The following is a 14360-nucleotide window of genomic DNA, read 5'->3' on the forward strand; positions in this document are numbered from 1 at the left end:
GTGAGTGAGTGTGTGTGGTGTGAGTGAGTGAGTGGTGTGAGTGAGTGTGTGTGGTGTGAGTGAGAGTGTGTGTGGTGTGAGTGAGTGTGTGTGATGTGAGTGAGTGGTGTGAGTGAGTGTGTGTGGTGTGTGTGAGTGGAGTGAGTGAGTGTGGTGTGTGTGGTGTGAGAGTGTGTAGTGTGTGTGTGTGTGTGGGTGTGGGTGTGTGAGTGTGCGTGTGTGCTGTGAGTGGATGAGTGTGTGATGTGAGTGGATGAGTGTGTAAGTAAATGTGTGTGTGGTGTGAGTGAGTGTGTGTGGTGTGGTGTGAGTGAGTGTGTGTGGTGTGAGTGAGTGTGTGTGGTGTGAGTGAGTGAGTGTGTGTGGTGTGAGTGAGTGGTGTGAGTGAGTGAGTGAGTGTGTGTGGTGTGAGTGAGTGATCTCTACCGATCTATATATTGCAAGTCAGTCTTCTGCTGTTTCTTCCTCTTCTTCTGTAAATTCATCCACCTCGTCTTCCTCCTCCTCACTGCTGTCTTCATTTGTATGGTCATCTTCTGTGTAATGGAAGTAGTCATTGTCAAGTTGATCCCTGAAGATCAAGGTGTACTGTCTCTTGACTTCTTGCAGGTGATGTGTAGCGTGATGTAATCTGCCACGCAGAGCACATCTTAGGCCTCTGCTTTCCTCCTTGGACAGCGTCTGTGAGCAGCCTTACAAGAGATCGCAGAATATATTTTATTTGAAAAATAAAAATGACATGACAAAGCACTGGTATGCAGTTTACCATCATTCATGAATTCAGTGTGAGCGAGAAAATGTTATTTGAGTACTTACTTAAATGGCTTCCGGTGTCAATGACAGTTTGCAACTCCTCAACTTTTCTCAGCAAGTTACGACAATGCTGGGTCATCTCACAAAGGAGGATGTCTTTTTCTTCCTCCAGTCTACTCACAAGCATCACCTGGTCAAACATCTTTCTTTTGACATCTAATCCAATCCCAGCAGTAGACAAAACATAAAAATGGAAACAAGTAACAGTTTACGCTGATTACAAACTGATCCCTTCTCTTGTAATCATAATGCAACTTCAACTTCAAACCGCTGTCAATGTAAAAGTTCAACTGTGTTTAAGGGGAAAAAAATTGTCGGGTCTGACCGTTTGGTTCTTCCTCCCAGGGCCAGATGTAGCCTCCTCTTCCACTGGTTGCCTCCTCAGGGTCAATTTTCTGGTCCGATGAACTGTTGTACCGTTGCAACTGTTGTACTGTTGAACTGTTGTACTGTTGCTTCTATCAGGTTGTCTTTAAGTGTGGATATCCGCCGTCTTTCCCTAAGTTTTTTGGTACTATTGCCTGCAACATGAGTGTGCAAGAAAACATATCCATAACGATCACATCAACCTTATTGATATGAAAATCTTCTTCGCTGACATGACGTGGATGAGACAGGGGAATCCTAAAATGGTGTAGGCCATTTTGGAGCTAACATTATACAGACCGTTACGAGAATGTAGATCTTTCCTCCTCTGCTGCAAACTGAGAAACAGTCCCTCGATTTTGCTCTGCTGTTTCTCCAGGCTTCCTTTACCTTTGCCTAAGATGGAAAATTATGTTTTTCTTGTTACCCTGAAAATGCCCTTGAAAAGGCCCTTTAATCATCTGCTTCCATCACCTATAGTTGTGTTAGCATCTAACTCATTTGCATATTGTATGCGCATTCATGAAATAGTGGCTTAAGAAAACGTGCATCTGCTTGCTTTTCCATCCATGTGTTATGTGCATTAAGAATTACTTTTTCTTAAAGACGTTTACCCAGCTGTGCCATTAAAACATGATGTGTCACAATACAACAAATGTGAATGTATGCAAATAAACTGTTTACATCAAATTAATTCCCATCATACCTTATGCGCATCAAGAGTTAATTCACCCCCATCTAGCAAATCAATTATCTATGGGCATTAGAAGTTATTATGTGCATTTCACGGGTTTCCAACCGGGATTTCTTATATGAATAGTTCCAATGCGCATTAAAAGGTTGGATGGAATTGAGTGGTTATTAGCATTGTTGTCGTACCTCTTAGTGCCCACTCTTTCACATCTGTCACCCACTGGTCTTGTGTTTCTGGTGTGCAGTTCAGCTGTGCCATCAGTTCATTGAGTTTTTGTTCCTCTATCTGTTTTTTCTGTACCACCTACAAAAAGAATAGCAATCCACAAAAAAACCCAAAAACAATAAATAACCAAAAAGACACTACATGAACATAATGCAGCATATTCTGACTAGAAGGTTATTTCGGTTAGGATTTTTGTGTAGACCTTGTGATATCGTTGACTGAGTGTGATGTGCAAGGTTTCTGTTTTCCTCTGGTTCCACCCAATCACGTATATAGTGATTATGTCCATCCTGGCTGTAAAGCAATTCAAACACATATTTACACAACAACTAATACTAATTACAATGCTATTTCTTGGATATGAGGTACAGCTATTGTTTGGCCAAACTTGTGTACAGTAGATCCCTAGTAGGCTACCTGTGGGTGATGGTCTGTAGGACTGTGAATAATGAAACAATGGAGAATAGTGAACTGATTGTGTGATGTTTTTTGGCCTGTGATCAAGTGTAAGCTACTGAAACAGCAGATATTGAGTGTATAGATGGAGGATTCCACTGTACATTTTTTCATGTTCTACACGATAATACTTACCAGCTTTTGTCATGTACTTGGTAGTCAAAGCCACCTTGGAGAGGAAGCTATTTACTTGTTCCACCTATGAAAATTGAAAGAGCGCAAAACTGGTATAAACTCAAAACCTATAGACCCCTTCACGGTTGACGTCACAGGAAAATTCGCTGTTCGCAGTGCGCATGTCGGGGTCAGAAAAGTTCATTCCATCCCATTGAATTGTGTGTTAACCAGAGTATTTCTCGTCAAGAAACTCATTTGCATATTGTATGCGCATTCATGAAATAGTGGCTTAAGAAAACGTGCATCTGCTTGCTTTTCCATCCATGTGTTATGTGCATTAAGAATTACTTTTTCTTAAAGACGTTTACCCAGCTGTGCCATTAAAACATGATGTGTCACAATACAACAAATGTGAATGTATGCAAATAAACTGTTTACATCAAATTAATTCCCATCATACCTTATGCGCATCAAGAGTTAATTCACCCCCATCTAGCAAATCAATTATCTATGGGCATTAGAAGTTATTATGTGCATTTCACGGGTTTCCAACCGGGATTTCTTATATGAATAGTTCCAATGCGCATTAAAAGGTTGGATGGAATTGAGTGGTTATTAGCATTGTTGTCGTACCTCTTAGTGCCCACTCTTTCACATCTGTCACCCACTGGTCTTGTGTTTCTGGTGTGCAGTTCAGCTGTGCCATCAGTTCATTGAGTTTTTGTTCCTCTATCTGTTTTTTCTGTACCACCTACAAAAAGAATAGCAATCCACAAAAAAACCCCAAAACAATAAATAACCAAAAAGACACTACATGAACATAATGCAGCATATTCTGACTAGAAGGTTATTTCGGTTAGGATTTTTGTGTAGACCTTGTGATATCGTTGACTGAGTGTGATGTGCAAGGTTTCTGTTTTCCTCTGGTTCCACCCAATCACGTATATAGTGATTATGTCCATCCTGGCTGTAAAGCAATTCAAACACATATTTACACAACAACTAATACTAATTACAATGCTATTTCTTGGATATGAGGTACAGCTATTGTTTGGCCAAACTTGTGTACAGTAGATCCCTAGTAGGCTACCTGTGGGTGATGGTCTGTAGAACTGTGAATAATGAAACAATGGAGAATAGTGAACTGATTGTGTGATGTTTTTTGGCCTGTGATCAAGTGTAAGCTACTGAAACAGCAGATATTGAGTGTATAGATGGAGGATTCCACTGTACATTTTTTCATGTTCTACACGATAATACTTACCAGCTTTTGTCATGTACTTGGTAGTCAAAGCCACCTTGGAGAGGAAGCTATTTACTTGTTCCACCTATGAAAATTGAAAGAGCGCAAAACTGGTATAAACTCAAAACCTATAGACCCCTTCACGGTTGACGTCACAGGAAAATTCGCTGTTCGCAGTGCGCATGTCGGGGTCAGAAAAGTTCATTCCATCCCATTGAATTGTGTGTTAACCAGAGTATTTCTCGTCAAGAAAAAAATGCTTACTTGTTGCGTCGTGGACTGTGAAAATCGCACCAGTTGTGGAGTCAAGTTTTTCAGAATTCCGGCAGGATCTCATCCGTAAAAAAAAAAAAATAGACGACATCTGTGGCTGCCTAGCTATTAAACAGGCAGACTGGGAAATTGCAACGATCAAAGAGGCTTGTGTTTTTACTGTCACTTGTTTTATTTAAGCTACTGGATAATGTAATGGAATTGTTAATGTCCTAAAAATGTATGTGCATCTGCATAGAAACAAGAAAAAGTGCATCTGTAGGCCTATACAGACAACAAAATAACGTTACATTCAAGAAATACAACAGAACACATGTGAAACGACAGTGTAGCAATGTTCAGGGAAGAAGGAGGCGGGAACCGGAGAACAATTAAATAAAACTTTATTTAAATAAAATAAACAAACAAAATACCTGCCAGCAGTCCCGCTACCGAAAATAAAATATAAATACCTGCCAGCAGCCCCTCACGGACGACTGCTGGCTACCAAAATAAAATATAACAAAATACAAACAAAAGCAGGCCTGTTCCTCTCTCTATCATCCACCCCGTCGCTCCCCCTTTATGCTTCCGCTCCTCCGTGAGAGATGCGAGACTGGTGTGCTTCACAGGTGCTGCTCATTAGCAATCGCACCACCGGCCTCGCGATGTTCTCTCACGTCCCTCGGCCGTCCTGCTCACCACATACCCCCATCACCCCTCACAGGCCGGGGGGTACACCCGAGACTGTGCCTACTCCCCCCCCCCCGATCCCTGGGGGTATGGATCGACAAGCCGAGGGAAACGGAGACGGAAGCATGAGGAGCGACAGATCGAGAGAGGGGAGAAAAAAAAAAAAAAACTTGGTCCGGTTCCCACAACGCGCTGTCAACTGGTCCCCCACCAGCTGGGCGATCTCCTCCGCGGTGCCTGGCGATGACGCTGGGTAGCCCTCGGTGGACGGCTCAACGCTCCTCCGCCGCCCGGTGGACGGCGACGGCTCCTTGGGCTCTAGGGCAGACGGTAGGAGTCCCCTGCTCCCTGCTCCTCCCCTTTTCTGGTGGACGGCAGCAGGCTCCGGCCCACGGCAAGCGGCGGCGACTCCCCCGCTCCCTCCCGGACGGCAGCCGCCCCTCCAACTCCCAGGCGGCCGGCAGCGAGCTCGACCGCCCCCCCGGCAACTCACTCCAGCGCACCGCCTCGAGCGTACATGGCCGCCAGTCCGGCGACTCGCGCACCATGCTCGATGGCACCGCGGATTCCCCACAGCGGCGAGGACTCTCTGACAGCGCGTTCCTCCCTCTTCCCGGGTTTCGGCACCAGTGTAGCAATGTTCAGGGAAGAAGGAGGCGGGAACCGGAGAACAATCAAATAAAACTTTATTTAAATAAAATAAACAAACAAAATACCTGCCAGCAGTCCCTCACGGAACTGCTGGCTACCGAAAATAAAATATAAATACCTGCCAGCAGCCCCTCACGGACGACTGCTGGCTACCAAAATAAAATATAACAAAATACAAACAAAAGCAGGCCTGTTCCTCTCTCTATCATCCACCCCGTCGCTCTCCCTTTATGCTTCCGCTCCTCCGTGAGAGATGCGAGACCGGTGTGCTTCACAGGTGCTGCTCATTAGCAATCGCACCACCGGCCTCGCGACGTTCTCTCACGTCCCTCGGCCGTCCTGCTCACCACAGACAGTTACCACTAATCGATGCTTGGCTTCTGGCATTGGCAAAGAAAACAGTCAGTTGTCAGCCTATATAGCTATATAAAACCGTCTGGACATGCCCACAGACTACGTAATTATAAACGTCTAGCGATTTGTACGCTCTTAGTTTTTCACGTGTGTAAACACTCGGCTTGTCCACCAAATAGTTGTATATGGCGGGCCAGTGAATATCTGGCCACTTGCTAACGTTGTCTACCCATTCTTTTAGGAGCTCGGGATCAGGCAGACAATCGCCATTAGCTAAAACAAGTTTATTATGGTACTTTGCCCGTTCTTGTGGTGGCACAGACATGCCGGTCTATTAGCCGCGCCGTTTTTCTGACCCCATCCTGCACGCTCACACAACCTAGATGTTCGATGTCTACAAACATTGAAGGGGTCTATTGTATCTATTAGTATTATTTGATTCATTACACATGCTGTATATATCAGAGACCATTGTACCTCTTCACCAAGGGTATTACCCGCTCCAGGTTGGTATTTCCCACTCCATTGGATCTGCAACATGTTGTGATTTTTTGACAAAATGAAACAATTATGCAAATGATGAAATGAAAATGTCTGTGTAATACATGGGTGTTGCTTACTTCACACTTTGCAGAGTGGGCTTTGGCGTGGAGCACCGAAAGAAGCGGCTTCATGTTGAGGAGCCGCCCAAACTCCCTAAACTGGCCCGCCACCCGCTGCAGATAGGGCCAGTATCTGCACATATGATCCGTGCAAAAAAAATGTATGCTATGGCGGCTTGCCAGGTCCTGCTGTAGATAAAGTGGGTAGGCGAATACTTCGACACGGTACATATTGAGTCCCCTCAAGAAAAAGCCATGCCGGCACACAGCGATCTCCATGCCTTCCTCATCTAGACGATCACTAGCTTTTTTTGAAACTTCCTTTGCTGCTACCCATGTTGAGTTGCCACAGGTGGCTCTTCAAGTGTCTAAAACACAATTACACAAACAAAGGAAACAGACATCTTGCAATATATGCAGACATACATTTAATAGACAAAATATTACACCTATTGACATGTTCGTTATTGCAAATATCCTCACATGCTATCTACTCAGTGCATTTTGTCTGCATTTGTTGAAGTTAAAACTGAACATCAGAATGGAGAAGTAAGTTAGTGTAATTGACTTTGGACAGAATTGGCTTTCTGCAGTAAAATTCAAGAAGTACAAATCATAATTGACCGTTCGCAAAGACCCGCCCTCCTTAGCTACTGTCGCTATGTCCGACAAGCCACGCCGCTCACACACACACACACCATGTTCTCACCACAGACTGTAAAAAATATTATCACGCAGTGAAAAATACATCGCTGACAGACAGGACAGACCAGGTTACTTTTCGGTTACTTTTGATATTAAAGCTGCTGTCCGTAACTTTTTTCAAGTTAAAAATAATCCAAAATAATTATTTAAAAAAAAACATATTCAGCCAGTGTTCAAAACTATCTGCTTGCCGTAGCTCGATTCAAAACGGTTAGCTTGTAATAATGATTTTATTTCCAGTGGTACTGGTGGGTTTCCGCGGGAAATTCGAGCATGTCTTTGCGTCATTACGTCACATCCGTACACATAAAGAAGGAGTTTCGGCTAGCTATACTGCGCGTGAGGATGTTGACGTTGGGGAGAGTAGAGATGCCTTTTCTCGCAGCACTTTACATAATTGAACTTATGGCGGATCCAGAAAGATCCAAACGACAATCATCAGTGTCAACTGGAGATTCACCCGTTATAAAACCCAAAAGACTTCGTACTTCGGATTTAAAGTGGCTAGAGAAAGACAGCAACCGTCTCATGTGAACACAAGGAACATAGGCAGGGCGTTTGGTGCGTGAACTCCGTGTTTTGAAGGGGTTCAAAACGGAAGAAGAGACGCTTTTTTCTGCTGGACAAGTAAGACATTTCAATAGTTCAATCGTGTAACAGTACCAAAATTGTTTGCTTAATTCATACAGTTATGGATTTTCCTTTGTTGTGCCTTTCTCGTTTAGCTATTATGTAGAATATGAATTCTGAACTACAGGTAATCATAAAACACATTAAATGTAGTCACGCAAAGCTGATGTTGTTAACATTAACAATTTGAGAACAAAGTATAATTTGCACGGTTCGACATGATAAGCGATCGTTAGATTTAATCAGCGCGATTTACTGCAGTGCAATCAATGCATTTTCCCTGTAAGTTAGTTGATCTGAACAAAAGTGAATGTTACTTGTTCAGATGACATTTTCCGGTGAAAATTCTTATGTTGGTCATCCTGTACTTCCAAAAAGTAGATTGTGTGATTCTGAATGCCAGTAACGTTATCCACACCGGCGCTGTGACCGACAGCCGCGACGCGCACTCTCCTCACAACATTGTGTTCATCCGCGCTGTTTCATGGCGATGTACAACTCACGTAAAATTAATAATTCCGCGAATGACTGCAATTGCAGACTTTAAACAGAGATGGCGACAAAGAGGAAAAGCTGCGGACTGCAGCTTTCAACATATTAAACAAAGTCTCACCTTTCAAATTTGGTAATTTTTTTAAAGAAATGTAAACAATAAAATAAATGCTTTAAATCAGGGTTTCTCAACCTTTTGCCTACTGCGACCCACTTTTCTTTTGTATGCCAGTCATATGACCCACTAAATAAATCAAGAATAACTGAAATGCCTCTTTAGTCTTTAGATCTATAGGCTACAACGCAGGCCTATATGCTTATTATAATTAATGATAATCACGAAAACACACAAACATTTTCAATAATTAGGCAGACTATGAGGCAAACTGATTTTTTTACTCACGTTAATGTGATAGCCTTGAGACTGCCGCTCTGATCATATCCAGACTTGGTAGAATTTGGAAAAGTGTGACTAGTGTCGCACACAAACTGTTGTCATGCTTTTTGTTTTCGTTGCAGTCACTGTTGAAAATCCCGACTCACAAAGATACCATAAAACTTTATTTTCCCAAATCGTCGAACTGCACCGGCTTGTATTTGAGACAGGCGTCTACATGAGACAGGCCTTTATAATTTAGTGTTGAGATGTTGTTCATTGAGATGTTGTTCCTAGAGTCTCTAATCTCTAAAAATCTCCAAATGCTCCACGTGAAAGTGCGGTCTTCCAACCTTTTACTATCGTGTCAATTGATTTTGATTAATATGCGCGAGGGATAGAGAGCAAGACAGCGCTCGTGTTGTTTGAAGACGTGAACGCTAGGGTTAATGTGCGCGTTTTTTATGTCACAAGATTCAAATCGAATTTTATGTTTTTGACATGCGCACACTGCACGAATATACAGAGTTTCCCGCTGTTTGCGCATACTAACTATTCTCTTACATTGGTTCTTTATTTGTTTTAAACAGCAGACTTAATATTTATCCATTGCTGGTCATAATTTGGAGACAATGAGCATGAACCGTTGTGCCGTGCCCGTGCTGCTTATGCACGCAGTAAAAATGCCCAGCACCCAAAACCAGTCGTCTGTGAATGAGAGTCTGAAACAAGGACTGGTGGGATGTTGTCCTGCTCCACTTCACAGACGCTGAGTGAAAGGAGAATTTTAGAATGATGGTACGCTCATTTATACGACATTTACTCAAAAGGAAGAACAGCTCGTTCAGCGCGTCATACATCATTATGCTATGCGCAGTCCTTTAGTTTCGGTTTTCAATCCGATCAAGCGTTTATGTCCTCCCAGTTGGATTAGAAAAGGAATAAACCACCCCTTTCAATCGAATTGAAATCTTATTCGGATCGAGCTCAATCGGATCGATTAAGGTGTTTACATGAAGGCTTTTTAGTCCGATTGAACCGTCAATGCGTTTACTAACGGATTATTTGAATTTGGTTGCATGTAAACGTAGCCTGTTGCAATGAGCCTTTTGTGAAGCCCACTTATTGGCTGTGCCGGTTAACACAGAGAAAGTCTCGCGACCCCCTATAGAACGAACAACGACCCACTAGTGGGTCGCGACCCACTGGTTGAGAAACACTGCTTTAAATCTTTGTTTAGGCTGCTGATGGTGGCGTGAGGCTGTTTTAACAGCACAATTTTCCCTCTGATAATATCTATAATTCCACAGCCTTGTTCATAACTTCATGACCCCTATGTACCCAAAGTTTAAATGGGTACTATCAGCAGGAAAACATGGCATGCTACAAAGCTTGAGTCATCTCAAACTGACAAAAGAACCCGAGATGTGGTGGACATTAAGGAGGTGCAGCTGACACACCTGCAGCACCTGTGTGTTGTGGTAATAATAATATAGACTAAAGTGGAAAGTGAAGACAAAAGTGAGCCAAACATGATATATGATAATAGTTTGGCTGGTGAATGTGTACATTTCATTCAGTCTTACCACTCTCATGCCTGATTGCAGCTTCTCAACGAAAGAGGCCACATCATTGTCAGGAGCAAAGAAGAGACCTTCATAGAAGGACTTATCACCAGTTCTAAAATGAAAAACAATTGTAGAAAGAAAAAAAAGAAATACAATGAATAGAAAAACATTTAGTTTGGGTATATCTCTAACTTTATATTCCTGTAATGTGTGTTTGGGCCTTGCTAGCTGATATTAATCTATAATCAATATTAGCTAGACTAACTTAAATAGATCAATTTTGTTCAAAATCATAGAAATCTAAATTCGACTACAGGAGCTGGTGGTCAGTAACAACACAGAAACAGGAAGTTAAATTTGGTACTTGTACCATATATTGAAAAATAATTAAACAAACATAATTACAACCATAGATAATGAAAGAAATAGACAAACTCAAAATATTGACAGACTGCAGCTGAATCGGTTATAGTTAAGTGCACTTTTGTGGTTATTGTTCAAGTAAGATACAATGATAAAGATTACAACAAATACCACATACAAAACAAGAAAGATCAAAAAGAAAAGAAAATTATCCCCACGATGTTGACGTTCTTCAAGACACACGCAACAACCCACAAGGGTTTTTATGAAAGTTTATGTTGATTAATCCATAGGTTATTGTTCATCAAAGGAAAAGATATACATGAGGGACTGAAGCGCTAGTCTATGGAGAAGTGTGTGGGGGACAGGCTGTGGACAACCTTCCTACCAGACCAATAGGTTGGCTGTTCAGTGGATGCTGCGCAGATGATCGGATCCCAACCGTAGTAATTCAGCTCGCCATCATTTATCTCCAACCAGAGAGAAAGAACGTACTCGGTTACTAACGTAACCTCGGTTCTCTCTAGAGAGGGAACGAGTACTGCGTAATAGCTTACGCTCGGGGAAAACCTCTTTTCCACGAGATATTGAAGCCAAAAATTATCCTTAATTTTTTATTAATGTAAAACGCTTTGCAGCAGCAAGCAGACACAGGCGATACAGCTCGCGCGCCTATTGGCTGCTCTTGCGGCAAATGCAGCAGCCTATCGAGAGAGACTCTGCGTGACGTAATGACCAATGGGGGCAACTCGCGCCCATATCGTCACGTCCCGCCAGAAAGGGCGTGGTCTCACTCTATAAATATGCTCGTTAGGCTGGTACAAGCTGGTTTTCATCGCCGAAGCGAACCAGAGCGTATTCCAAGCACGGCAAGATACGCAGTACTCGTTCCCTCTCTAGAGAGAACCGAGGTTACGTTAGTAACAGAGTACGTTCTCTTACGAGAGTATCTCTCGTACTGCGTAATAGCTTACGCTAGGGGAACACAATGCAACACGCCGTGCGTACAGGGATCCAACACCAAAGTCCCAGGGGCCGAAGCCCAGGGCTCATATAGTGCATAATCACCATAAACTCACATAGAGTGGAGGAAGAGAGGCTGGAAGCGTCATTCCTTATAAAATAGCACCCAGCGGGGCTATCATATGACAATAAAACGCGCAGCCAGGGTGAAAGCTTTCAGTCTGATCTGGGTGGCCATACGTGTGTCAACACTCATGGGGCTGCAGTAAACTCAGCATCTGGGCCGCACAGCGGGGCAGATAGCACTGAATTTTAGACCGCCAAAAGCTTAGCTTGTAAGGCGGGTACCTCCAGGTTATAGTATTTTATAAATGTAGACGGCGAGGCCCAGCCCGCGGCCGTACAGATATCTTGCAGGGAAACCCCGCTAGACCATGCCCACGAAGAGGCCACGCCTCTCGTGGAGTGCGCTCTGACACCCAAGGGGCACTGCAGGCCCTTTGCAGTGTAAGCGAGCGCAATGGCATCCACTATCCATCTGGATAGGCTCTGTTTTGAGGCGGCAAGTCCCTTGGAGTGCCCGCCAAACAAAATGAAAAGCTGCTCAGTCTGTCTGAAAACAGACGAGCGCGACACATAAGCTCTTAATGCCCTGACGGGGCAAAGGAGACCCTCGTCCTCATTGAGAACCGGAAGGGCGGACAGGGAAATTACCTGGGCCCTAAACGGTGTATTGAGGGATTTCGGCACATACCCGTGCTTAGGTTTGAGAATAACCTTCGAGGCATTAGGCCCAAACTCCATACATGACGCGCTTACTGAAAGCGCCTGCAAGTCCCCTATGCGCTTCACTGAAGCGAGAGCCATGAGAAACACTGTTTTGAACGACAGGTGTTTCATGTCCACCAGCTGGATTGGTTCGAACGGGGCGCCTTTCATGGCCTCCAGGACCGTGGAAAGGTCCCACGTCGGGACTGAAGGGGGCCTGGGAGGGTTTAGCCTCCGAGCTCCCCTAAGGAAACGCACGACTAAGTCGTTCTTCCCCAGCGACTGGCCAGACACCGGTTTTGCAAACGTTGCTATGGCCGCCACATATACTTTGAGCGTGGATGGGGTCCTGCCCTTATCCAGTAGCTCTTGAAGGAAGGAAAGCACTTCCGAAACCCCGCATTCCACAGGTGAAAAGCTCTGGGCTTGACACCATGCAGAGAAAACAGACCATTTCGAGGAGTAGAGCCGCCTGGTAGACGGAGCTCTAGCCTGCGCGATCGTGTTTAACACTCCTTCTGGGAGGCTAGCGGGTACCCATTGATGGCCCATGCGTGCAGGGACCACAGCTCTGGGCGAGGGTGCCAAATCGAGCCCTCCGCCTGAGAGAGGAGGTCTCTCCTCAATGGTACAGGCCATGGGGCAGTGCTGGTCAGCTGCATCAAGGCAGGGAACCACGTCTGGTTTGTCCAGAGCGGAGCTACGAGCAGCACTGGGCATCCGTTTTCCCTGATTCGTTCCAACACCTGAGGCAGGAGCGAGACAGGAGGAAAAGCATATAGGGGGCAGCGGGGCCAAACATGAGCCAGCGCGTCCTTGCTTTTCGAGAAAAACTTCGGGCAATGAGCGTTTTCGTGGGACGCGAATAGGTCCACCTGTGCTCTGCCGAACGTTCTCCACAGCAGCTGGACCGTCTGCGGGTGCAGCGACCACTCCCCTGCTGGAACATTGTTCCTGGACAGTCTGTCTGGTCCCACATTCAGGTGACCAGGCACGTGCGCTGCTCTCAGTGAGAGCAGGTTGTGCTGAGCCCAGACCAGGAGGCGTTCCGTCAGCCTGTGAAGGTTTCGTGACCTGACGCCGCCCTGGCAATTTATGTATGCCACCACTGACATGTTGTCCGACCGGACCAAGACGTGGTGGCCTGTTACCTGGGGACAAAAACGCCGTAGCGCTTTGTAGACTGCTATCATCTCCAAGCAGTTTATGTGAAGGAGCTTTTCCCGTTCTGACCACAGGCCAGCTAGCGGTCTCCCCTAGAGCAGCGCTCCCCACCCCGAGGTGGAGGCGTCCGTAGACACCACCTTCACACTCGAAGCGGTCCCCAGACTCACACCTGACTGATACCAGTCGGTTATTTTCCAAGGTTCCAGAGCTGAAACACACTGTAGGTCGACCCTGAGGCGAAACAGACCCGCTGTCCATGCCCTGGGTGGAACCCGCGCTTTCAGCCACATCTGCAGTGGGCGCATGCGAAGCAAGCCCAACTGGAGTACAGAGGCCGCTGAGGCCATCAGCCCCATCATTTTCTGAAACCTTTTGAGCGGAACTATCAAGCCGTGGCGGAAGGATTTCGCGACGCGCTGAATATTTAGTCCGCGCTCTGGTGACAGGCGTGCCGTCATGGATAGCGAGTCTAACACTGTTCCCAGAAAGGACATTTTCTGACTAGGAGACAGTGAGCTCCTCGCCCAATTGACTGTGAGGCCCAGCTCCTCGAGGTGCTCGAGTAATGCGGCCCTGTGTTCTATGAGCTCCGATCGTGATCGAGCTAGAATCAGCCAATCGTCCAAGTAGTTCAGGACTCGCATGCCCTGAAGTCTCAGGGGTGCGAGCGCCGCGTCCATGCACTTCGTGAATGTATGAGGTGCTAGGGACAGGCCGAACGGCAAGACTGTGTATTGATATGCCTGGCCCTCGAAAGCGAATCTCAAGAATCGCCTGTGATGGGACGCTATTTGTATTTGGAAATAGGCGTCTTTCAGATCTATTGACATAAACCAGTCCCCGTGGCGCACTTGCGCGAGGA

The 14360-nt window shown here is 45.2% G+C and overlaps 1 protein-coding gene and 2 long non-coding RNA genes across 3 annotated transcripts in view; 1 reads left to right on the forward strand and 2 right to left on the reverse strand.

The window, feature by feature from the left end:
* Nucleotides 1–14360, forward strand: part of smim7 (small integral membrane protein 7) — a 303536-nt gene that overhangs the window by 244519 nt on the left and 44657 nt on the right. The window lies entirely within an intron of this gene.
* LOC130100930 (uncharacterized) lies at nt 4554–4927 on the reverse strand. The gene is made up of 2 exons (XR_008808938.1): nt 4640–4927; nt 4554–4600 (listed from the first exon to the last, which is right to left on the reverse strand). It is a non-coding gene; the product is annotated as an uncharacterized LOC130100930 (long non-coding RNA).
* LOC130100929 (uncharacterized) lies at nt 5529–5855 on the reverse strand. Its single transcript, XR_008808937.1, has 2 exons — nt 5629–5855; nt 5529–5575 (listed from the first exon to the last, which is right to left on the reverse strand). It is a non-coding gene; the product is annotated as an uncharacterized LOC130100929 (long non-coding RNA).

This window comes from Rhinichthys klamathensis, unplaced genomic scaffold (genome assembly GCF_029890125.1).
Source record: "Rhinichthys klamathensis goyatoka isolate OS25496 unplaced genomic scaffold, OSU_Roscu_1.1 h1tg000249l_1, whole genome shotgun sequence".
Taxonomy (NCBI): Eukaryota; Metazoa; Chordata; class Actinopteri; order Cypriniformes; family Leuciscidae; genus Rhinichthys; species Rhinichthys klamathensis.